At 41.8% G+C, this 26220-nt stretch overlaps 1 non-coding gene across 1 annotated transcript; it reads right to left on the reverse strand.

The window, feature by feature from the left end:
- Nucleotides 1-14983: 14983 nt before the first annotated feature.
- TRNAS-GGA lies at nucleotides 14984-15055 on the reverse strand. Its single transcript has one exon. It is a non-coding gene; the product is annotated as a tRNA-Ser (tRNA).
- Between the last annotated feature and the right edge of the window lie 11165 nt (nucleotides 15056-26220).

A 26220-nucleotide genomic window follows, 5' to 3' on the forward strand; every position in this document is an offset into this window, starting at 1 on the left:
CCCCCTACCTCGAATTAAGAAACACCGGTCTTTGAGAAAGTTTACCTTTGGTCCACAGATAGAACTAAGTAAAATGCCGGTTCTGTGTTTCAACTGATAATATTTAAAGGAACAATAAAATGAAGGAGCCTGTCATTTTTCCAATTCCCACTTTTTTTAATGTTTAAAAGAGCATCAGAGGCAAAGCATAAGCTAGCCTCCTCCAAAGCTTCGAGACAGAATCAGTGATAACAGGGCCTGGGGGCTGTGGTGGGGAGGGGGACCCCATGTGAAGGACCAAGAACAGACACTGCCTTCCACAGTTACCAGGAAAGCTAAGTCTTCTACTCACGCTGATTGAGTTACAGGAGTCTGGGACCAAAGGAGATCTCAGAGATCATTCTGTCACACTTTTTCATCTCATAGACCAGGAAACAAAGAATCCGGAGAGGCTGGGTGTGACACTGTGACAGGAGCTGAGACACTCCGGAACATTCTCAGAAAGTAACTGTCAGGTCACTGGCAAAGACGGACCCAGAGTCAGGCACAGATTAAGATGATGATGATGACGACGATGCAACTACACTGAAAACAAACTGCTCTTAAGAGAGGTAAAGAAATTTTCCAAGATCATACCCTCCCAACACTCAGGAGCCTGAATCCCATCTGTCTTCACCGCAGTTTTGAACTGACGGAATCATCTCCCCATAAAACAGACATGAGGCATGAAAAACTATTCTTTCTGAGATTAACACAGGTTAACTGATCTCTCAGAATGTGTTGTTGTTATTAGTCTTTTAACACCTGGGCTGGAAAAAAAGGCTCCAGTGAGAAGAGGAAATTAACTTTGTCAGATTTGCAACATTAAGCATACAAGATTTAATTCAGAGCAGATGGCCTTATTAGAAGACATTTTGCTTCAACTAAGTTCTACTGAAAATCATGTTTGAAATCTTGAGGCTGGAGCCACCCTCAAAACCCGACATGGTTTGCCTGTGGCTGACCAGCAGGTGGCAGAAGAGAATAATCCATCTTCCGTAAAGCCCCAAGAAGTAGATGTGTGCGTGCTATATCATATCCAACTCATAGGACACGCCAGGCTTACTCTGTCCACGGGGTTTTCCAGGCAAGAATACTGGAGTGGGTTGCCATTTCCTTCTCCAGGGGACCTTTCTGACTCAGGGATTGAACCCTCGTCTCCTGCATCTCCTGCTCTGCAAGAGGATTCTTTACCACTGAGTCATCCAGGAAGCCCTAGGCTTGGGTAGATTCAAGGAGGAGTACTTGTAGTATTCAGACACTGGTCAAAACTTTTAGGAACCCACAAAGAATCCTGCATAAAACTCAAAAACCTGAGGGTATTTTATAAGATGGAAACAGTCGAGTATCCACACACTTCAATAACCTACAGGTTAAAATTCTGAAGTGTCTTTGTACTTACACAAGCCATGGCTAGATGGCTGAGGAGCTCAAGAAGAAATATCACAGAGGACACTGTCCAGCCTTTAGGACACCCCCCAGAATCCATGTCAGTGTTTCCCAAACTCACCTGCCTATTGGCATGGCCTGCAGGGTGTTTATTAAAATACAGACCCCAGGGCCCCATCCCAGACATGCAGAAACCTCATGAGAAATAGCCAGAAAAGCACCTAGGGGCTTATCAGACAAGTTTGGGGGTCACTGGCTGTGTACTCACTCCCTCCCTGGAGGGGAGCTACAGGTCAGGGTGGGCAACACCTGGCTGGGAAGGCTGATGAACCTCACTGCTCAGCACAGGCTGGGGCCCCCACAGCTGCCCGGCAGGCCTCCCCTTCAGTGGGGGACCTGCCAGACTCCTCACCCCCAACTCCCCACTTCCTGCTTCTCCTTTTCGCTGCAAAGCCTCCTTCACATAACCCACCTTCCCTCTCCCGGTTCACTCCTGCCTCCTAGACCACCGTCTGCAGCATGAACGCGTTTGCTACCTGGCACTTCCAATCTCTTTTTCTAGAGCCTGCTTTTCTCTCCCTCGAATGGACAAACAATAAAACACTTCCCCACTCCCCACGCTCTGCTCCTCAGCACAGGGTCTGCCTGGAGTCAAGACGGGCCCCCCTCTCCCCCACACCCAAGCCCTCCCTCCTCCCTGGCCCCCTATAACTTGGCGCTCACTCTCATCCTGTTAGTCCCTAACTCCTCGTAAAAGTGGGAAACAGCCTGACCACAAGTTGGATCGCCCACCTCCACTGGGCACTCATCTTTCTGCAGCGTTTCTGCACTTAATCTGCACACTGCCCCTGTTGTTCCAAACCATTAGGTTTTCCTTTAAGCCTCACTCTTTCCTATCTTCATACCCAGACTCCAAGATAACCTCCCTTTAAACAAAGCAACAGCCAGACCTCCCTGATGGTCCAGAGGTTAATCTGCTTTGCAATGCAAGGGACATGGGTTTGATCCCTGGTCCAGGAAGATTTCACATGCCACGGGGCAACTAAGCTCGTTGGCCACAAGTATTGCAGAGCCTCTGCTCTGCAACAAGAGAAGCTACTGCAATGAGAAGCCCATTCACCACAACTAGAGAGTGGCCCCAGCTTGCCCTAATTAGAGAAAGCTGGTGAGCAGCAACGAAGACCCAGCACAGTCATATATAGATAATTTTAAAAATAAAATAAAGTAACAGTCAAGGTCCCTCTTCCCTTCTCCCTTTGGCCCTAAGGAAAGTTCTCGCAGCGTCCAGCCTAGTTTGATCCATCTGAGCTGGTCAGTCTGGCCTCCACGTCCTGCCACGTCAGCCTCGAACCGCAGCCCTCACCACTCAGGAGCCACCACTGCTAATCTAACCCAGACTTCTCAGTCTGCTTCAGGCCCCCTAGCAGAGCCTAACCCGACCCCTTCTAGATTCATCTCAGTGCCCCTTCCTCGGTGGCATCAATTCTGACCGCCCCCACCCCTACCCCCTTGTCAAAGCAGCTATTTTGTTTATTTACGCTTTCCACCAAGAACTCACAAGCACCATGACACTGATATGGGATTTCTTAATTTGCCACAGGTAACTGAGGTCTAACCAGCCACACTGCCCCTTCTCCAGTCCACCAATGATCCAATGATGGTTCCTTGAAAAGAAAAAATGTTAAGTCTGTGGGTGTTCAGTAGAAATCTACTGAATAGATCATGTATGAAGCAAGGTTTTACCCCTTTCCTGCCCTCCACCCCAAGACAAGCAGGTACGGCACAGAGAGGGGGACCCCACAAATATCTGAATTAGGCAGAGACAGATTCTGGTCTTGATTTCAACACATACTTATTGACAAGCTGATCTTGGGCAAGCCTCTCTGAACCCAGCCACACACAGAAAACAAAGAATAATTATAGCGCCACCTAGTGGGGTTATGAATCAAGCACATAGCACTGTAGGACACTGTCCACACATAAAGGGAAATGATTACTGTCAGCTGTATCTTTTTGAACAGAACAATTTGCAAAATATAATTAGAAAGGAATAGGTAAGAGACTATTGGTACCACTTTATCAAAAAAACAAAAATCCACTGTAGTAAAATATTGCATTGTGGTTTAAGCTGCTGTGAAAAAAAGGGATAAAACTACAGAAACTTGAAGATATGAATTAACTTTGAAAGTTATCATTTGGAAATATAAGCTTTTTCCACAATTCAGTCAGTTCAGTTCAGTTGTTCAGTTCAGTCGTGTCTGACTCTGCGACCCCGTGGACTGCAGCACGCCAGGCTTCCCTGTCCATCACCAACTCCCAGAGCTTGCTCAATCTCAATTATTCCATGACAGTAATTATTTCCACAATTATTCCATGACAACTGATGTATTCACATAGCCAAAATTAAAGATAATTAATTAGAAACCTCAGAATATTTTGCTATGCCCCTTCTCCAAAACATTAGATAAGTCAGATTATCACTTTTAAAGAATACATAGGTAGTTTCTAACAGGCATAGCGCTGATATTTCAATGTACCTATCAATCTAGCCTACATGAGAGAAAGTCATTCAATGAAAATAGTAGGACATAAGGTTATTTTCATACACTAGTGACTGCAAAAACTATGTTGCTAAAGATCAGACTGCTGCTCTTAATAAAAAATGCCTATGGAAATATTTCAGTAGGGTGATCTGCAGTATTTTTTAAAACATAGTGAGGCATATTGAACAGGGTAGCTAGGTGCTATTTTACAGCTTTTGAAAAGAAATCCTGATAGAGCAAAACTTCTGCCTGTAGACAATAATGAACCTTTCTCTGACAGTATCACAGATGCATCATTCTATATACCAAATGCCACAGCCACAGGAAATCTGCAGCCCACAGCCTTCTAAATCAAAGTTTACTTGCTTCCTCATTCTCTGTCGTGGACTCCCCTGACCGTGCTCTGTCGCAGCAATTCACTTCAAATTTTAAAAATAAAGATTTGTTTCATGGAGCTTTGATGAATCCCATCTGAAAGCCATTAAAACATACACACCCACTTCCACACAAACCAGAAAATCTGTAGAACTCAAAGACTCATCAAGTCTTGAGGCTGGCAGTTATCCTAGCGACAAATAATTCCTGCTTCCCCTTACGGACAGAATGAAGGCCAAGAGGTTTGCAGATTCGGCCACTGTCACCAGCCAGTCAGAGGCACTGCTGGGATTGGAACCCTGGTTTCCTTGCCCCATCCAGGTTCCCCCTGCTTTAAAACCACGCCTCAGCGCTGGCTCTGAAGTCAGCAAGTCCCCCTAGATACTCTTCAAATCCATCAATGAGTCATGTTTCCGTTTCCTTACACTGTTCCAAGTCGTCTTTGGTAGCACAGAGTTCATTCATTCACAATAATGCTAATTCACTCATACAGAGTTCCAACACACTCAGGAGTTATGAATTACACGCCACCTTCAAATCAGTGAGGCCAATGGCTAACTAAATCTAAAAATAAAAATTAAAAAAAAAATCTAACTCGTAGCACTTAAAATACTTCCTTTCAACCTACTGTAAAACAACAGCCTATTTAGGAGATGAAAAGTCAGTCACTGCTTTCATCAAGCAGAAGGGTTCCCCAGGCACAAACTCACGCACATTATACACATTATACTTCATGGGCCTTTTAAATATTTACTTGTTAGCAGTATTCTTCCTTTCAGGTCAAAGATTATAGTACTTAGCAACAGAAAGAAAGCAGAGGGATATAGTTATGAATTAGTAAACTGCTTTGGCAAGGCTTCCATTCGCTAATTCAGTCCAACTTCAAAGGGGATTTTAAAAAGAGGTTCAGCTGTCAGAAATTAACCCTCAGTAAATTACTGAATCAAAAAGTGACTTGGCCAGTCTTTCTCAAACTGGTGTTAAGGGGGAAAAAAAAAAAAAAGCTCAATTGTAGGTAGAGGAGCAAAAAGTCTCTTCCAATGCAAATAAGTTTATTTAACTCTAAGTTTTAAAAAGTTTTTTTGTTGTTGTGTTAACCACAGGACTTTCCCAGCCTTTGATATGCTAATGAATACTGGAAATTTCCATGGATGGGGTGAGAGGGGATTTCAGTTTATTTGATCACATTTATTATCTGGAAGGAGGGTGGATGGAAATAAAGCCTGAGAAACATGCTACCCTGGCTGCTCAGGTTCCAGGCAACAGAACCGAGAAAAAGCTTTTCTAAGACACCATGTATACTTGTTCTATAGTAGCAGAGAATGGACTCCCATTCACAACTATTCCAGGGTAAGGTGAGCATCAAGTGTGGACTGGGAGAAGGAGCCCAAACAGAGCTAAATCCCTAAAAACTTAACTTCTGGAGGCCCCTGGGGCTGCCAGTTCAGCTAGGCTTCTCAAATCACTCCCCGGCTCTTGAGGGAGGGAGGGGAGGTACCCCTTTGCCTCCTTTCCTGTTCCCGCAGAATGACTTTGCGGAGTAGGGGTATACTTTCCCTGAACTTTTTGAAGTGCATGCTCTAGTCTATTTCAATGAGTTTTAACCAGAGCTGAACATTAGAATCACCGAGGGAGCTTTTAACTCTACAGATATGTGGGCCCAAGGCCAAATCTACAGAATCCGACATGATTCCCAAGGAGCAGCAGCCAGAGCCGAAAACCACTGTTTTGCTTCCCAGGAAGACAAAGCCAACAGACAAAGAATTGATCATGCGTGGACCATGAATTGAGCACATTGACATTAATAAGGGCTATGTAGCAAGATTTTAATGAGTCCTTAAGTTTACCAACAAATCACAGGTGGCTTCCCCCCCACCCCCCGGGCCACTTTCACAAACAAAAAACATATCACTTTGAGGCGAGTAGGTGCTTAGAACAAAGCATGCTCTCCAAAGCCCGTTCAGGTGCAGAGGGCTGTGGGTGGGTGTCTGCTGGTTCACCGCTCCCCCACTCCCCTACCCCGCCCACCCAGCACATGACCCTAATTTGGGGCTCATTTCATTACATGTCTTGAGTCTTCGGAAGTCACCTGAGAGTCAAAACCAGGAGTGTTCAGTGTATTAAAGGCAGGACTGCTGTATGCGCCACAGCAAAGGGGACACACCTCCGAGGGGGATCTTCATAAGTAGCTCAGTCACATACATGAAATAGAAAGCAATTTATCAAAACCAGCTTCCTTCCAAAATTACATTCACTCAGCCTTTCTTATACATATAGTCTCCAAGCAGAGTATGTCAGAAAAGGGAACAGACATGAGAAAGAGGGAGAGAGTTGCAACTAAAGATATATAGTGACTTCCTCGACAGTTCAGGGGATAAGTGCCTTCCAATGCAGGGTATGCAGCTTAGATCCCTGTCTGGGGACCTAAGATCCCACATGAAAGTGAAAGTGTTAGTCACTCAGTGGTGTCCGACTCTGTGACCCCATGGACTATAGCCCGCCAGGCTCCTCTGTTCATGGGATTCTCCAGGCAAAAATACTGGACTGGGTAGCCATTCCTTTTTCCAGGGAATCTTCCCAACCCAGGAATCAAACCCGGGTCTCCTGCACTGCAAGCAGATTCTTTACTGTCTGAGCCACCACGGAAGCAGTAAGATTCCTCAGGCCAAAACAGAAGCAATACTGCAATAAATTCAATAAAGACTTTAAAAGTGGCCCACATCCAAAGAAATACTAAAAATATTTAAAAATCAAAGATATATAAGTATAGATAAACATATAAAAGAACCAACTTGAACAGGGGACTCTGGAATAGAATATAAAAAGATTTCTCTCTCTTTCCTTTCTGAATTTCTTTAATCAGCAGAAAAGGTATCTATGCACTCTGAATGTGTAAGAACAGTCCAGCATAAAGACAAGGTTGAGAACTGGCGAAGGAGCAAAGCCGTGAGTCCTGATGAAGAAGACAGATAAGAGAAAGTGAGGGTCCACAGGCTGCCCAGGTCCTGGCGGCCACAACATCGTCTGCACACGCCTGCTGCAGGATCTGTGTAACTGACCGAGGCAGCGCCAACAGAGCCCACCTTTCTCCTCATTTTAAGTAGCACAGAGGCATCTGGGGGGCTTCCCGGGTGCTCCCAGTGGTAAAGAATCTGCCTGCCAATGCAGGAGATGCAAGTTCTATCCCTGGGTTGGAAAGATCCCCTGGAGAAGGAAATGGCAATCCACTCCAGTATTCTTACCTGGAGAATCCCCATGGACAGAGGACCCTGGTGGACAGAGGAGCCGAAGGACAGAGGTCCATAGGGTCGCAAGAAAGTCGGATATGACTGAATGATTAAACAACAATAGCATTTCTGAGTCTCTCTCTTCAACACTTGCTTATTCCCGACCCCAAAGAGGAAAAAAGGCCATAAACGTCACTTTGAAAGCTTAAACCAAACACATTAGGGACAAAGGTACCTCTTCGTTTGTAGCTCTCATGCAAAGCAACTTGAAAGGCATTTCTTTGGCAAAGATCTCAGTCTCTTCAGGAATTCAAGCGTCAGTCTGATGGAGGCAAAGAACAGGGCCTAGGAGTCAGAATATACATTGACCAGTGGAATCAGCTGGGAAAAGTTGCTGAAACTCTCTGGGCAGCATTGACAATAAAATGAAGAGGTTAAATTACCTCCCAGAGACCCTCCCAGCCCTAAAGCTAGGGTGCCTGTAAGCTAGCACGGACTCCACTGCCCAGTTTCAAAGGAACAATGCAACATCTCAACTCCTGTTAAACTACAATGGAAGGCCTCCGGGGTCAGGTGGAAACAATTTCATAAATGAAAGCTTTTTTATCAACTCTGTGAAAAGCACTTAATAAATCTAAAAATAGACTAAAAGGATTATGTGGACAAGTCAAAATAGAATTTTGATGACTAAGTGGATTGCTAAACTATCATGACACACCTCAAAGCAAGTGAAGAAACCCAACAGCATTTCATCTGTTAATATGTTTAAGATTACAAAGACACGATAAATTTGGCAAAATAGCCAAGGTTCATGGAAGCATCAGCATCACCAAAAAAGGACACCCCCAAGAGTGGACTGTAATTAATGCAGCAGAACTGCTCCAAAGGGGTAAAGAGGTTGAGTATGTTTTTAAGCTCACATCCATTTCTCACCTAGATTCAATGGAGGTTGAGGCGGGGAAGATGGGCATCTATGGACAGACTCTCAAAGCTTCACTGAGATAACTCTTTAAAAGCAGTTTCTAGAGGCAGCTGCAGCTTCTCAATCAAAAAGTTAAGACTTTGAAACACCGAGTGGAACACAAAACCCTAATATACAATACCCCCAGCAGGTCCTATGTAAATGACATTCTTTTTTTCATTTTATTTTAGTATTTGCATTGCCCTTTTTGCTTTCTTCAGCAAATGAACAGAAATGAACATTATGATCTATTAAAGCGCAAGAAGCTGGACAAACCAACTCTCCATGAACCTGTTCAATAAGCAGAAGATATCTGCTTATTACAAAGCAGTTAAACATATACACTTTCCTGTAGGCATGTTATCTTTCAATTAAAGTTTCAAAAAGTCAACACTGTTCTCTTGGGTAACAAAGTCTGGCATCACTTTGATAAAGTTAATTCTTAAATAGGAAAGTAACTGTTAGGTTTTCCAACAGGTCATCTTGGGTTAAAAATAAGACAATGAATAGAAATACAGATTTGTAATCAAAAGCCAATTGATAACAGACATTTCTAATAATGTGAAAAATCTAATGCAACTGAATTATATCAACTTATTCCCCATTTCTTAGTTTTCCAACCCCGGATATAGAAACAAAATAGTATTTATTTTACTGAGCTAGTGAATCATTGATCAAGTACCTAAAATCCTCTTATGTGACCTTCAACTCTTAATTTTCCTGCATCAAATGGAAATGAGAGAACACAGAAGAAATAGGTGTCTACTGAGGACCAGTGTGTACCAGGGGATGCTACTAAGGATACAGGATGCGTGAGAGGGTGGGGTGCTCCAGGGGATGCAGGGTCAGGAAGGCAGGGGAATGTGAGTTAGTAGACATCACTACAATATATGATACGTAACTTCTCAATGTGTGAACTGCCATGGCTATGTTTTCCACATACCCTTTTTCACATGCAAGAAAAGATGGGTCATGAATATTAAACTTACATTTTGACTTAACCAGTGGAGAACAACTGAGGTTCATTAATCCTTTCTGACGTCTCTTGATAGTCATCTCTTTTTTTGAGGGGGAGATCTCTTTCACTCTACCCTCCCTACTTAATTTTTCTGCAATGAACTTTGACGTTCTCATTTCCTAGTCTAGTTTCAAACTTAGGCCTTTATCGCTTCCTGACACTATATCTAAGTTGGTTAACTGTTTTTAGAAGTGACCTTTATTATATTCCTGACCTTTATTGAAAGTGCTCTTCTGGTTTTCCATTAACTGGTATTTTTTTTCCTAATTGCCACCCAAATGAATCTGCAATTCCTATTCCTATTATTTTATTTACACAATTAACCCTGGAACAGTTTCTTTCCAAACCAAATAGGAACTCTGTGCCCCTTACTGCCATATACAATTTTATTTTTTTAACCTATTATTGTTCATTTAATTTGGTAATGTAGTATGCCTGCCAAATCCCATCTTAAAATTCCAGGAGATGACCTGAATTCCTTTTTTGTATTTTCTTGTATTTAACACTTTGAATTCATCTTCTGGGCAGGGGGTGGACATGAGGGATGGGGTGGCTGTGGATTCAGACAGACCTGGGATCCCTTACTGACTCAATTCCATATGCACTGTATGAATTTGAGGTACACAGGTTTAACCTAACTTCTCTTTCTAAAGTCAAAGAGGTTTGTGGATGGGGTAAATTAGGTGACATATACAGAGCATTCAGCCAGACACTGCATGCCTCACTGGATAATGGGTATTTTAAGTAGCATATCTCTGGAGGAACTTGGATTTCCCCCTTCAAGTGGAAACATTCCTTCTGTTCTACCTTCCTCTTGATCAGTCATCGTCTTCCCTTCTTGCATTTGTGAAGGAACAATCTATGTTGTTGCCTTCATTTTTCCAATGCTCAGTTCTTGCCTCAACATACAGCAATAGAACTTTACAACTTTTATACCCGCTATGCTGATAATACTGACAAATGTTTACTGAGTCGGTTTAAAGCCAATCACTGTATCAGACGGCTACTACTCTACTGTGCTCTCCTTTGACCCTCCTCCTCTGATTGCCCCTACACTGGTGATGTTCATTCACGGCCCTTTCTGGGATTCTCTCTGGTGATATCTTCCAGTCAACATGCCTTCAAACAGCATAACTAACATATTACAAGGACTCTACAATGGCGGTTCCAGCACTCACACTGCAGTTACCACGCCCGGCTGCTTCCCTGGCAATCCTCCTCTGATTAAGCTGAAGACCCTCAATCTACACACTTTCAAATCACAGCTTAACGTCCTTCCTCAAACAGAAAGTTAACACCATCTAACTGTTAATACCAAACCTACTAGCCCCATAGTTTAAAACAGAAAATTCAGAGTCATTGTAGATTTCTTACTTTCCATCTTTCTTTGAATCTCTTTAATCCATGTCCTTAATTCAGACCCTAATTAAATGAAAGGGTGATACAGTGTCTTAGTCAGCTTAGGGTGGGTGTGTGTTAGTCATACTCAGGTGTGTCCGACTCTCTGCAATCCCATGGATTGTAGCCCACCAGGCTCCTCTGTCCATGCAATTTTCCAGACAAGAATACTAGAGTGGATTGCCATTCCCTTCTCCAAGAGCTCTTCCTGACCCAGGGATCAAACCTGGGTCTCCTGCTTCGTGGGCAGATTATTTACCATCTGAGCCACAAGGGGCTGCTATAACATAAATATCGTAGACGGGATGGCTGTAACAGGCATATCTGGTGTCTGGTGAGAGCCGGCTTCCTGGTTTGCAGATGGTGGTCTTTCTGCTGAATCCTCACATGGCAGAGAACTGACAGAAAGCAAGCTCTCATGTCTCTTTTTAAAATGCCACTAATTCCCTTCATGAGGGCTCCACTCCATGACCTAACTACCCAATGGCCCCGCCTCTTAAAACCATCACACTAGGGGTTAGGCGTTCAACGTATAAATGTGGGGGCGGGGCGGGACAGGGAGCAGGGGCCATGAACAAACATTCAATCCATAACATACAATAAAAGATAACCCTGAAAAGGACTGATATCTACTTGCTCCTTTCCACCTTTCCCTTGATTACCTCATGATTCCATTACAGTGGGCTTCTAGTGTTTCTTTCTGCTTCATTTTTCTAGCCCATCTAACCGGCAACAGCTTCACAAAGACTAGTAGAGTTGCATCCAGCTCCTTAGGTAGTACACTACAAGGTCTGTCTCAGTTTGGTTCTCCGTTAGTTAGCATCCCTTGACTAAAAATAATAGCAACAAGCTTAAATAAGCTTAAGCAAGGGGAATGTATTAGAAAGCCAAAATGGCAACTCATAGAAACCAACATTAAGAATACAACTGGCCGCCAGGGAAAACTGGAAATGACCTGTCAGGAAACCATGAAGTTACTTCTTATAACATCCTGTTTGTGCTTTATTCCCTACAAATCAGCTTCCTGTGCTCCCCAGTCCACTCAGTAGGACACTGGTTTCGAGCACTTCTTATGGGTTGAATTGAGTCTGCCCTAAAAAGATAATGTTAGTATTCTAAGCCTGTACCTCAGAATGTGACCTTATTTGAGGATGTGGTCTTTATAAAGGTAATCAAGTTAAAATGAGATCACTGGGGTGGGCTCTAATGCAATATAGTTGATGTCCTCATACGAGGGGGAAATTTGGACACAGAGATACAAATAGAAGGGAGACAGTGTGAAGAGACACAAGGAGAAGACGGCCATCTACAAGCCAAGGAGACAGGCCTCGTACCGATCCTTCCTCAGCCCTCAGAAAGCACGGAACATGCCAGCACCTTGATGAGAGCCCACTGCAGAGTGATTCTCCCTCCCTCCCTCCTCTCTCTCTCCCTCCATCCTCTTCTTACATTCTCTCTGGCTCAGTACTCAAGAGGAGCCCCTGTGTGGCCAGCTTGGGACTGATGGCCAATCTAGCCCAATGCACTGGGTCAGGCTCCCCAGACAAATGTGGTTCTGAGGACCAGGGGTGGTGTTTGGGCATCAGAGAACCACATCTTCACGAGGTGAGGCGTCCAAAATGCAATGCAATTAACAGTAATCTGGGACAGTATTATAACAAATCACTATTATTATGTTACGGCACACCCTGTTTCTACTCTATCAGGTGACTGCTGGTACACACTAGTCAAAAACAGCAACACTCGATATGTTACACGGTCACACTCAGCTGTCGGAGATGGGTTCTGGTGTGAACCACCTAAAGAAGATGGTTTGAGGCTTTGAAATTTTACAGTTAATAATATTGATTAGTTCAATTGTTCCTAAGAAAAATTCTAACAATCCTTTTTCACAATAGTTTTTAACATACTCTCCAGCATAACTGTGGAGAAGATGAGGTCAGGCAAATTATTTTTTCTGGGGTAAAAAGCATTATTAAGGGTAGAGACCCATCACCCCTCATGAATTAAAGTCACATACTCTCCATTAACACAAACTACAGTCTTCTCCCAGCTCCCCATCCACAAGAATACCAAATGAGGTGAAGATAGGAGATGGTATGACAGAGTGCCTTCTTCTAAAAAGTAGGCAAATCATCAAAAACAGCAGGAAATGAACCCTGGGAGTGGGAGCAGTACCACTCCATAGCACGCATCATGGAACCGCGTGGAACATTTTGAGTTGTCACACTGACTGGGTCACTCCACTGGCATTTTGTGGGCACGCTGGACATCCTACAATGTGTGGGATGTATGTGGTCCTACATCCTTCACCGATTTCAGAAGTTCCAGAATTATGTCAGTAAAAAAGGTCTTTTTCGTATCATCCAAGCTTAGAAACTCAATTCTATTTTACATAAAAATGCAACATTTGTGCTTGACTTTACTGTATGCTAAATCTTCCAGAAATGCAGGTATTGTTAAATCAAAAGATCATTTCAGTTTGCTTAGTTTGGAATTTTATAAGGAAGTGTTTATCATTTCTGAAAACTGCACCCTGCTCACAGAGTTTGGTGTCTCAAACAAACACGTGGTCTTTGCACACACATGGAGGCATCTAATTGCTTCGTTACATCTTCTAGTACAGTTTTGCCTGCGCAATGACTATGAAATTACTTTCCTTTTAGTTCTCCTTACATTACAGCTAGGGCAGTATATTGACTTTAGAGGGGTGAGATGGGGCGGGAGATGGGAGGGAGGTTCAAAAGGGAGGGGATATGTGTCTACCTATGGCTGATTCATGTTGAGGTTTGACAGAAAACAACAAAATTCTGTAAAGAAATTGAATTGAAAAATAAATTAAAAAATAAAATAAAATGGAGTCTATAAATGGATTACATTGCCTGAGAAATTCCCATTTTACTACAGGAAAGGCTATTTGTTAGATCATTGAAATCACTTTAAAAATACCTGAGCATGAACCCTTTCTCCACTGTCCTCAGATTCAGATTTGTTCAAACAGACTAAAATGAAGGCAGCTCGTCTGTGTACTGGGGTGGGAAAAACCATACGATTCTATTAATACCCAGTGCTGAATGCTGCCTCTGTTCCTTATAGGATAACTGCATTCTCACACCTCAGGCACTATAATGAAGATGAAATTCCAGCAAGTGACCTTCTGCACACTTCCTTTCAATTCACGTCACTCTTATATTTTCAGTCATTAGGTTGCGAAAGTACAGGAGTCAAAGTTCAGAGCTCAGAGTCCTATTTCCCAGCAGATCCCCTGTTTGAACATCAGCAGATCTCCTATTCTCTCTGTGTTCAAGCTTATCCTGCTGTAAAATCAGAAGACTTTGTTACCTCCCAGCACAGGGACATTTTCTAACCTAAGAAAACATGCTGAGCTCCCTAACTGTTTCAAATTCTGGTATGTATCTTTCCAAAACAAATTCTGTAGGATAAGAATAGCTTTATAGTAACCTGTTCTATATGAAAGAGATTTGGAAGGCTGTAGTCTTTTTCCCCCCTTGTAAATATATGCAGAAATAATGGTGTTAATGAAATTAGAATTGGCTTATCTAACCAAGTGTGTAACCCAAGATACTCTAGAAACCTCCAGTTTCTCCTTGAGTGCTTGAGATACCTTGGGCTTATCAAATGACAGATGTGCAGTTTGATCCAATCTGATCTCCAGGGAAGGTCTCGGGCTGGGCTAGGTTAGTATCTGCACAAGGGCTAGAAAGTAACTTTCCAATGTCACCTACATGTCTTTTCTGTTGACTGGTGCTGAAAGAATTCAGAATATAATCCTATGGATACCCAGGTGTAGCCTGTAGCAAATTTTAAACGGATGAATACAGAGGTGTTTTGATGTTCTCTCACAGCTTTTTTTCAACTTGATTTAACAATGCAACTGCAAATATTAAGTGTTTACTAGCACCACAAAAGTGAAGTCGCTCAGTCACGTCCAACTCTGCGACCCCGCGGACTGTAGCCCACCAGGCTCCTCCGTCCATGGGATTCTCCAGGCAAGAATACTGGAGTGGGTTGCTATTTCCTTCTCCAGGGGATCTTCCCAACCTAGGGATCGAACCCAGGTCTCCCGCATTCCAGGCAGGCGCTTTAACCTCTGAGCCACCAGGGAAGCCCCCTAGCACATAAACGGTTGTTAAACTCAAGGTTGCTGGGTGACAAAAACCTAAGAAATTTCTTTCCAATGTCCTTTAACTTTCATTTTTTAATCAAAAAAGAACATTGCTAAGCAAAATCAAGTGTAATCCATGCTTCCTTAGGTTCAGACTAATTGTCTCATTATACTAAATTTAAATTGAAAAATAATTTTGGCACTTTTTTTTTTAACAATCCAAAATTTTACTTGAAATTTTCTTTAGTAACCAGAGAATTCAAACACCTAGCTCTTAATATCCTCATTAGAATTTACATATTTGGCAATTACAGGGATCAAAAAGTTTCATTTGTGAGAGGGTAACTTTGTTTTACAATAATCCAGGCCTCCAAAATTTCAAAATGTTTAGAAAATCCATTCCACAAAAATGACCACTTCATTCTTTAGCAAGACACATCTGCCTGTATCATCACGTATCAGAATATACTGTCTGCTTGGAAAGAGCTGTCTCCACTTCAAAATCATTTGTAACCCATCTTAGAGCATTTTTTCAATGATGATTATGAAAGCATTAAATTTTTTAAAAAGACAAAGGATCCTACTCCAATTTTACATGCCTCCATTTACCTTTTGAGAGATTAAATGTACTGAGGAGAATCTGGACTAACTGGAAAGGAATGACTATCAAATCTGGTTGCTCTATAAACCTAAATCATTTATCTTGGAACTCTGATCTAAAGTAAATCACCAAAATTGTTGGACATCTTTTGATTACACTCCTTGGCCTGATTTTAATGCTTTCATTCTAACACAGCAACCAAATCTATTGTTATGTTCAAAATCTGTCTAGTTATGTTTTCCAGTTTTCTGTATACCCATTCGCAAGCTAAACCAACACCTATGTCATTAAGGAAATGTCAAACATTCTTGGGAATCTGTTGGAGAACCTTTCAACCTTTCGTTGCGCATTCAGTTTCATCTTTGGACATGTGTTGCTATTGCCTAACTGCACCTGTCATGCAGAAAATGCATGTCAGAGGAATACTGGTTTTTTGGTGGTTGTTTTTTTTTTTTTTTTTTCTTTTTTTAGAAGTACTCTTTGGTAAAGCTAAAGTAATGACTAATACTCGTGATAGGTTAGTTTTCTTCAATCAGGTAATCAGTTCAGTTCAGTCACTCAGTCCTGTCCAACTCTTTGCGACACCACAGAATGCAGCATGCCAGGCTTCCCTCTCCGTCACCAACTCCCAGAGCTTGCTCAAACTTATGTCCATCAAGTCAGTGATGACACCCAACCCTCTCATCTTCTGTCATCCCCTTCTTCTCCTGCCTTCAATCTTTTCCAGGATCAGGGTCTTTATGCAATGAGTCAGTTCTTCACATCAGGTGGAAAAAATATTGGAATTTCAGCTTCAGCCCTTTCAGTGAACATTCAAGATTGATTTCCTTTAGGATGGACTGGTTGGATCTCCTTGAAGACTTTCAAGAGTCTTCACCAACACAGTTCAAAAGCATCAATTCTTTGGTGCTCAGCTTTCTTTATGATTCAACTCTCACATCCATACATGACTACTGGAAAAACCATAGCCTTGACTAGATGGACCTTTGTCAGCAAAATAATGTCTCTGCTTTTTAATATGCTGTCTAAGTTGGTCATAGCTTTTCTTCCAAGGAGCAACCATTTAATTTCTTGGCTGCACTCACCATCTGCAGTGATTTTGGAGCCCAAGAAAATAAAGCCTGTCGCTGTTTCAATTGTTTCCCCGTCTATTTGCATGAAGTGATGGAACCAGATGCCATGATCTTTGTTTTTTGAATGTTGAGTTTTAAGCCAACTTTTTCACTCTCCTCTTTCACTTTCATTAAGAGCTTCTTCGGGACCTCTTTGCTTTCTGCCATAAGGGTGGTGTCATCTGCATATCTGAGGTTATTGATATTTCTCCCAGCAATCTTAATTCTAGCTTGTGCTTCATCCAGCCCAGCATTTTGCATGATGTACACTGCATAAAAATTAAACGGGGTGACAATATTCAGCCTTGATGTACTCCTTTCCCAATTTGGCACCAGTCCATTGTCCCATGTCCGGGTCTAACTGTTGCTTCTTGACCTGCCTACAGACTTCTCAGGAGGCAGGTCAGGTGGCCTGGTATTCCCATCTCTTGAAGAATTTTTCACAGTTTGTCATGATTCACACAATCAAAGACTTTGGCGTAATCAATGAAGCAGAAGAAGATATTTTTCTGGAACTCTCTTGCTTTTTCTATGTATGATCCAACGAATGTTGGCAATTTGATCTCTGGTTCCTCTGCCTTTTCTAAATCCAGCTTGAATATCTGGAAGTTCTCAATTCACGTACTGTTGAAGCCTGGCTTGGAGAATTTTGAACATTACTTTGCTAGCATGTGAGATGAATCCAATTGTGCAGAGCGTGAACATTCTTTGGCATTGCCCTTCTTTGGGATTGGAATGAAATCTGACCTTTTCCTGTGGCCACTGCTGTGTTTTTCAAATTTGCTGGCATATTGAGTGCAGCACTTTCACAGCATCATCTTTTAGGATTTGAAATAGCTCAGCTGGAATTCCAACACCTCCACTAGCTTTGTTCATAGTGATGCTTCCTAAGGCCCACTTGACTTCACATTCCAGGATGTCTGGCTCTAGGTGAGTGATCACACCATAAGGTTTACTGGGTCATGAAGATCTTTTTTGCATAGTTCTTCAGTGTATTCTTGCCACTTCTTAATATCTTCTGCTTCTGTTAGATCTATGCCATTTCCATCCTTTATTTATTGTGCCCATCTTTGCATGAAATATTCCCTTGGTATCTCTAATTTTCTTGAAGAGATCTCCAGTCTTTCCCATTCTATTGTTTTCCTCTATTTCTTTGCATTGGTCACTTAGGAAGGCTTTCATATCTCTCCTTGCTATTCTTTGGAACTCTGCATTCAGACAGGTATATCTTTCCTTTTCTCCTTTGCTTTTTGTTTCTCTTCCTTTCTCAGCTACTTGTAAGGCCTCCTCAGACAATCATTTTGCTTTTTGCATTTCTTTTTCTTGGGGATGGTCTTGAATACTGTCTCCTGTACAATGTCACAAACCTCAGTTCGTAGTTCTTCAGGTACTCTATCAATCTAATCCCTAGAATCTATTTGTCACTTCCACTGTATAATCATAAGGGATTTGATTAAGGTCATACCTGAATGGTCTGGTGGTTTTCCCTACTTTCTTCAATTTAAGTCTGAATTTGGCAATAAGGAGTTCATGATCTGAGCCACAGTCAGCTCCTGGTCTTGTTTTTGCTGACTGTATACAGCTTCTCCATCTTTGGCTGCAAAGAATATAATCAATCTGATTTCGGTGTTGACCATCTGGTGATGTCCATGTGTACAGTCTTCTCTTGTGTTGTTGGAAGAGGGTGTTTGCTATGACCAGTGTGTTCTCTTGGCAAAACTCTATTAGCCTTTGCCCTGCTTCATTCCGTACTCCAAGGCCAAATTTGCCTGTTACTCCAGGTGTTTCTTGACTTCCTACTTTTGCATTCCAGTCCCCAATGATGAAAAGGACATCTTTTTTGGGCATTAGCTCTAGAAGATCTTGTAGGTCTTCATAGAACCATTCAACTTCAGCTTCTTCGGCATTAGTGGTTGGAACACAGACTTGGACCACTGTGATATTCAACGGTTTGCCTTGGAAATGAACAGAAATCATTCTGTCATTTTTGAGATTGCACCCAAGTACTGCATTTCAGACTCTCTTGTTGACTGTGAGGGCTATTCCATTTCTTCTAAGGGATTCTTGCCCCCAGTAGTAGATATAATGGTCATCTGAATTAAATTCACCCATTCCAGCCCATTTTACTTCACTGATTCCTAAAATGTTGATGTTCAATCTTGCCACCTCCTGTTTGACCACTTTCAATTTGCCTTGATTCATGGACCTAACATTCCAGGTTCCTATGCAATATTGCTCTTTACAGCATCAGACCTTGCTTCCATCACCCGTCACATCCACAACTGGGCACTGTTTTCACTTTGACTCTGCCTCTTCATTCTTTCTGGAGTTATTTCTCTACTCTTCTCCACCTACCGATCTGGGGAGTTCATCTTTCAGTGTCCTGTCTTTTTGCCTTTTCATACTGTTCATGGGGTTCTCAAGGCAAGAATACTGAAGTGGTTTGCCATTCCCTTCTCCAGTGGACCACATTTTGTCAGAACTCTCCACCATGGCCCGTCCGTCTTGGGTGGCCCTACATGGTATGACTGATAGCTTCACTGAGTTAGTCAAGGCTGTGGTCCATGTGATCAGATTGTTTAGTTTTCTGTGATTGTGGTCTTCATTCTGTCTGCCCTCTGATGGATAAGGATAAGAGGCTTATGGAAGCTTCCTGAGGGGAGAGACAGACTGTGGGGGAAACTGGGTCTTGTTCTGACAAGCAATCAGCAGTACAAAAACTCAGGAATTCATTTGCTTTAATGACAAAAGTCAAAGTGAAGGTTAAAAAGGAAGGAAAAGTATATGCTTTCACTTTTTCCTAAGATGACCTATCAGATTATACATCCCTATAGCACAGAAAGTGTTTCAATACTCCTCAGGACTATGAAATAGCACTACACTAAAAAGGGATAATTTAGTTGAATTTTTTTTTTTTTTTATGATGTGAAGGTAAAATTACTGAAAATTTGTTATTTTGAAATAATTTTTAATTTACAAGAAGGTACAAAGAAATATACAGCGAAGTCCCCATGCACCCCCTCCCAAAATTAACATCTTACATAACTACAGTACAATATCAAAGCCAGGAAATTGGCAGTGGTAGAATCCATACATATCTTACCCATATCTCACCTGTTATATATGGACCCATGTGTATGCGTGTAGTTCTATGTAATTTTACCATGTTACTTTGAAGAACTACCACCTCCATCAATATCACATCACCACAGACTTCATCACGCCACCCCTTTATAGCCACTCCTACCCCACCCTTAGCCCCTGACAACCATCAATCTGTTCTCTCTAAATGATGTTATTTCATGAACACTATACAAATGGAATTGTGCAGAGTATTTCCTCCTGAGATTGCCTTTTTTTCCCTTCACTCAAGCATAATTTCCTTGAGGCTTACTCCTTTGTATCACTATTATTCCATGGTATAGATGTATCCCAGTTTGTTCATCCACTGACGGACATTTGAGTATTTTCTAGCTTGGGACTATTACAAATAAAGCCGCTACTAACATTCCTATATGCATTTTAATCTTTCTGGCTTATATGCCTAACAGTCGAACTGTTAGGTCATCTGGCAGGTTCAAGTCCACTTTTAGTTTTAAATAAAAGTGCCAAATTATTTTCTAGAGTTTCTGTACCAGTAATATAGGAATGATCTAGTTTCTACCTATCCTCACTAGTACTTGGTATTATTTTCTTTCTTGTAGCCATTCTGAATGGTAGGTAGTGACATCTCATCATGGTTTTAATTTGTCTTTCTCTAATGGCTCATGATGTTGGCTCTTTTCTTTTTTATTTTTTTTTATTTTTTTTACTTTTTATTAGTTGGAGGCTCATTACTTCACAACATTTCAGTGGGTTCTGTCATACGATGTTGGCTCTTTTCACGTTTATTTGGCAGCGGTATCTCCTAGTCAGTGAAGTTTGCCTAGTACTAGTCCTGAAGATTTGTCCTTTGTTTTTTACCGAGAAATTTTGTAGGTTTATGTTTTACAGTTAAGTCCATGACCCATTTTGAGTCAATTTTTGAGTAAAGTATAAGGTGGCTTAGGTCAAGATTAAATTTTTGCTTATGGATATCCAGTTGCTCCAGCATCACTTATTAAGCATATTTCTGCAGACTTATTTCAGAATTCTCTATTCTCTTCTACTGATCTACCACTTACCCAATCCCAGTACCACAATGTTCTGATTACTAAAGCCATACAATAGGCCTTAACATCAGGAAGAGTGATTATTCCCATTTTTTCTTTTCCAAAGTTGTTTTGGATACTCTATGGCCTTTCCCTTTCCATATGAATTTTAGAATAAGTGTCTATTTCTAAAAAAAAAAAAAAAAAAAATTACCGAAACTTTAATAAGAATTACAGTAAACCTAAGATCAATTTGGATGATAACTGACATCTTTAAAATGGTGAATATTCCAATAAACAAATATGGTATGTCTCTCTCCCTCTAAGTAGTTAGGTCTTCTTTCATTTCTTTCATTAGCTTTTTATAATTTGTAGCATACAGAATCTGTACATGTTTATTATTTCATTTTCTTCAGAGCAAATAAGGACGCTGCATTTTTAATTTTCATTTCCATAGAAAATGATTTTTGCATGTTAATAGAATTATTTTTTAAAGTTTACTCAATCTAATTTTGGATTATTACCAACAATGGGGGGCATTTATCATTTTGCATGGATAACACAGCAGAGAGAACGCACCTGGAACTGCATATGACATGCTCTGTGTTCTTTTCATCATCAGTACACATAAGTGTTTAGAGTTACATCCTTGTCATCAGATGCATTAAGAATCCATGCACTCAAGACACTGTTGTGCTCTAAAAAATTAAAGCAGAATTTCTTCCTAGGTAGTTCATAAATCAGCAACGGACATCATCATGGCTAAGCATGTGAGGAAACCCACAGAGCAAGCCCTCAAGCCCTCAAACAAACAAAGAAATTGCCAACATGAACAAAAATTAATTCAGCTCACAATATTATTTGCTGGCTTCAGTCTCCATTTAGAAAAAGAAAAAAGATGACTTCCACTCCCCAAATTAGCTACTTAAACAACTGGCCAAAATGTAACTATTAAACAAATAGTTAAGCTTTTAAAGTGAAAGAACTTGCTGAGAAAAGAATAACATTTTATCCACTTCTAGGGGAAACCTTTTTGAGGATTTCCAGCATTTTAAAAACAAAACACCACTCAGCGCTCTATACCCCAAGATTCTGAGATCAGTGTGAAGGTTTCGCATGCATTCCTCGGCAAGCACTATGAAGTCTGGTGGGACCTGCATAGCACAACAGCGCTTATGTGAGAATGCTTTCACCAAACAGTTACTGACAACTGGTGTGTGTGGACCCCACACTAGGGGTTAAATGGAAATGGCCTTGGCCCTTGTCCTCAGGCAGCCCACAATCTAAAGACAGGAGACTGACTTAAAAGTTATCATTACAAATTCTTACAGGTATAACCAGACCTATTTTAGACCAAAATGACCTTCTCTTATTTTGAATCTCTCATTCTAAGAATATCTCACCTCTTTCAAGTGGAAACACGTCATGTACCCTAAATGTTACCAAGAAGTACAGCTATAACTGCAGGGCAATATGGTTCCATATAAATTCCAAATCAATTATGATTCTTCTTTTCAGAGAAAAATCACACGCTTGTACCAACCACATATAGAAGAGAGAATTTGTAAACTACATTGTGAATTCTAAGCTTACCTGGAACTAATTTAAAAGACCACATAGATTCTGAATAGCAGAGCTGTGTGGGCAAGTTGGCCACTTGGGATGAAGAAGCTGGAGCTTTTTAAAGATAGTTGGGCAGGAGCTAACCATATTCAGGATTCTCCTAGATATTGAAATTTCTTTTTGAAACCTATGCAAGAGAAGTAATTTTCCAAACAGCAGTCATTAGCCTCTGAAAAATCACATGAAAACTAAATATACTTTCGGCAGAAAGCACATATACACGCAAATGTTACCCCTGAAATCCACAGGCCTCAGGTTAAGAATCACAACTGCGTAGCACAGAGACAAGGCTGAGACTCTTTCCAGCCAACCCCCTGCAGAAAGACATATCTCCATTTTTCTACATCTGGGATAATGCCTGGCACAGAGTAAAGAACCCTGGAAATATCTGGTGAATTAATGAATTATGAGTATGTCGTTTGTGCTATGACAAGGTCATAGCAAGCTGTTTCAAACCTAAGGAAAATACCTAATTTCCTAATATTAACTACTGATAAATCTCCTTTACCTTTTTATCAATTAAAAAAAATTTTTTTTAATTATAGACTCACAAGAAGCTACAAAAATAGTAGAGAGATTGGTGTACCAATCACCCAGCCTCCCTCAACAGTGACATCTTACATAATAACGGTGCATCATCATCATCATCAGAACCAAGAAATTGATTGGCATAGTACAGTTAAAGGGACGGCAGACCTAACTTGGATTTCACCATTTTTACCTTTCTATGGAAACAAATAAACATATAAATGCTCACATTCTCATCTTTAAAAAGTTTGCCAGGGTTAAAATACTGCAGCAGTCAAAACGGAACAGATTTCTCCCAGCTATAGGTACATGAAAACAAACTACTGAGCAGAAGAGACACAAGGGTGTTAATTCTCTCAGCACTATTCACTGACCAGCTTCCAGCTTCACTCACCTTGTCTCCCCACCACGACTTCACTATTTCATTAAAGGGCATTATTAATGACATTAGGCACAACCATAAAAGCATAATTGATTGTTATCAAAGTGAAGCATCATATAACCAAAATGATTTTGTTTCCAGACAGTAAGCCCGACACCACCTTCATCTGACTGAGGTGTCTATACTGTTGCGGGTCTGTTCACACAGTGACTTCTCTGCTGAAGGAAGCTGCTTGCAATGCTGGGAGGAAAAGGGCCAAGATCCTTGAACGGCGAGCGATATGGAAAGAACCTGAGTTCTGGAGTTAGAAATGCAACAAGTTTTACCACATCTTTCAATTCTTAATTGCATATTCTTGAACATCTTACTTAATCCCGCTGAACATCAGTTGTAACTGGAAGGGAATTACTGTTCTGCTGCTTTTCTGTGGCTGTTCTGCTTCTTAAATAGAGATTTTGTGAGCTCAAAATTAATTATATAGGTGAAGGGGTTTCCCAAGCAGCAAAGAGCTTCATGAAGGCAGGTCTTTATTGCATTCTTAACGCCCTCAGCTGTGACCACCCCATCCAAAATCACAGCCTGCATGGGCTGCTTCACTCCACTCCCTCCCTCCAGCCTGGAGACTAAACTGTCTGCACCTCCTTCCTCTTCCTCCCCCTCTCTCCACCCCAACTTCCCCGCCTGCAATCAAAATTCTTCATTCTCCACAAAGCAGGAACTGTTATTATTGTCTCATTCCCATCTGCGACAGACTATAATTAATTAATTCACCAACCACCATCACAAAAGTTCAAAGCAACAAAATGACACGAAGTCCCACAAGGTCGCTCACGTGTGCCCGCATGGACTGTAGCCCACCAGGCTCCTCTGTCCACGGGATTACCCAGGCAAGAACACTGGAGTGGGTTGCCGTGCCCTCCTCCAGGGGATCTTCCTGACCCAAGGATCGAACCCAGGTCTCCTGCATTGCAGGTGGATTCGTTGCCATGTGAGCCACTGAGGAAGGCCCCTGTGTCCTTCATGATAATGTTTTAAATGTCTATTCACTTAACAAGCCTACAGAGCCGTCCATTTATTCAGCATATTGCCTATATCACTCCAGGTCACTTCTGCAGGCTAGGACCGAATCTCCTTTGTATGCCAGCCACACAAGGCCCTCCATGATGAAAGGACTACACCACCATAGGTCTCGTGGTACCAGGCACCCACCTAGCATCACGTCCCCAGTGCCTGCATTTCCTGCTCACAAGGCCCCTGCTCACCTATCAGCTAAGATGGGGCCTTCTCAAAGAGGAGGTGCCTCAGAGCCAGATAAAAAGCTCCCCAGTGCTACTGTATTCCCTGAGCACCGGCCTGAAGGCTCCACACTGTTGAATAACTATTTCCTCTTCTTTATCTCTCTCTTCCATCTCATTAAGAACAACAGTACCTTACTAAACTTTGTATCTCCAGAAACCAGCACTATGCCTGACACTGTGTTCAAGGAGTAAATTCATCCATTCACTGAACGTAAGCCTCAATGCTAACACTGCGAACAGAAGAATGAGTCAGCTACGGTCTCTCTCTTACAAATGTCTGACATCACTGCAAATTTCTAAGTACACTGTCATCTGATAAACCAACCAAAAGAAAAAGAATGCATTCACACAGATCAGCCCCGAAACAGATCAGAAGACAAAAGGACTCCATCAGGCCCATAAGCAAAAAAGCAAAGAATCCTGGAGCAATGTGATTTTTCAGTTTACACAGGACACCATAAAATTCTACGAGTTTCTTTGAGGTTGAACTGGGGAGTGAGGTGGAAAATCACCAGGTTTAAAATTCTGATGCCCTGATTCTTTCTTCAGTGAACGCAAGCTTGGGGAACTCAAGATAAACAAGTTGCTTTGCAAAGAACGAAAGCAGTGACGAATGCCTCACAAATGTGAGGGCCATCAGTGGTCATAACCACAGAGTGGAGTTGCTTGTCTGCCTGCCTCCCTCCCACAGGGCCTCAAAGTTAAATGCTGAGGTCTGTTTCAGAAGGACAACTGCTCAAAGGGAACAGAGTTGGGAGACCAAATGGATGCTCCGTAATGTCTTTAAACTCACACCTACCATGAAACAAAATCCCGCAATCTAGGCTCCAATGACTGGTGCCTGAGAGGAGACAGGACACCTCTTTAGGACCCCAGAGGCACAGCTCCCTTTGAGATCCTCTCAGGAGATGCAGCGTATTACCAGGGCATCCTCAAAGAGAAGCCTCAGCCTCCCCGGACACCTCCACCCGCCTCCATGCTGACCTTCAACCCTGCCAGGCTCACTCACTGTCCAGCCACAGGGAAAGCTGGGAAATCTGTTCTACAAGAGTGAGCCCCAACAAAAGAGTTCTAGACGAAGACCCGGCTTTGTCCAAGCAGATACTTTAGTTCACAGGAGCAGAAATCGTATTAGAGGAAGGCTTTAGTTTGTTTGAAAGGCACTAACATGTCTGTCTGTCAGAAAATCATGAAAACTACTTTGAATGACATGTTTTGCATACCAAGTCATTTCTGAAATAAAGGAGGTCAGTTTGCAACAACAAAAGGGTCTCAGGCTTTTAAATCTGAGTAGCAGTAATCCAAACACAAATGCTACAATACACACATGCAACAGAATTTTAACAGTTGGTCTTAAAAAAAAAAAAAAACAAAGCTCATTTTCAGGCTCCACATGGGCAAGTCAAGTTACACTGGGAAGAGGAGAGTTGAAAATTTTATACACGTTTCAATGTACCATGTAGCCAAGAATTCTTGCTTTCCCTATAAAAC

This window comes from Cervus canadensis, chromosome 33 (assembly GCF_019320065.1).
Source record: "Cervus canadensis isolate Bull #8, Minnesota chromosome 33, ASM1932006v1, whole genome shotgun sequence".
In the NCBI taxonomy this organism is placed as follows: Eukaryota; Metazoa; Chordata; class Mammalia; order Artiodactyla; family Cervidae; genus Cervus; species Cervus canadensis.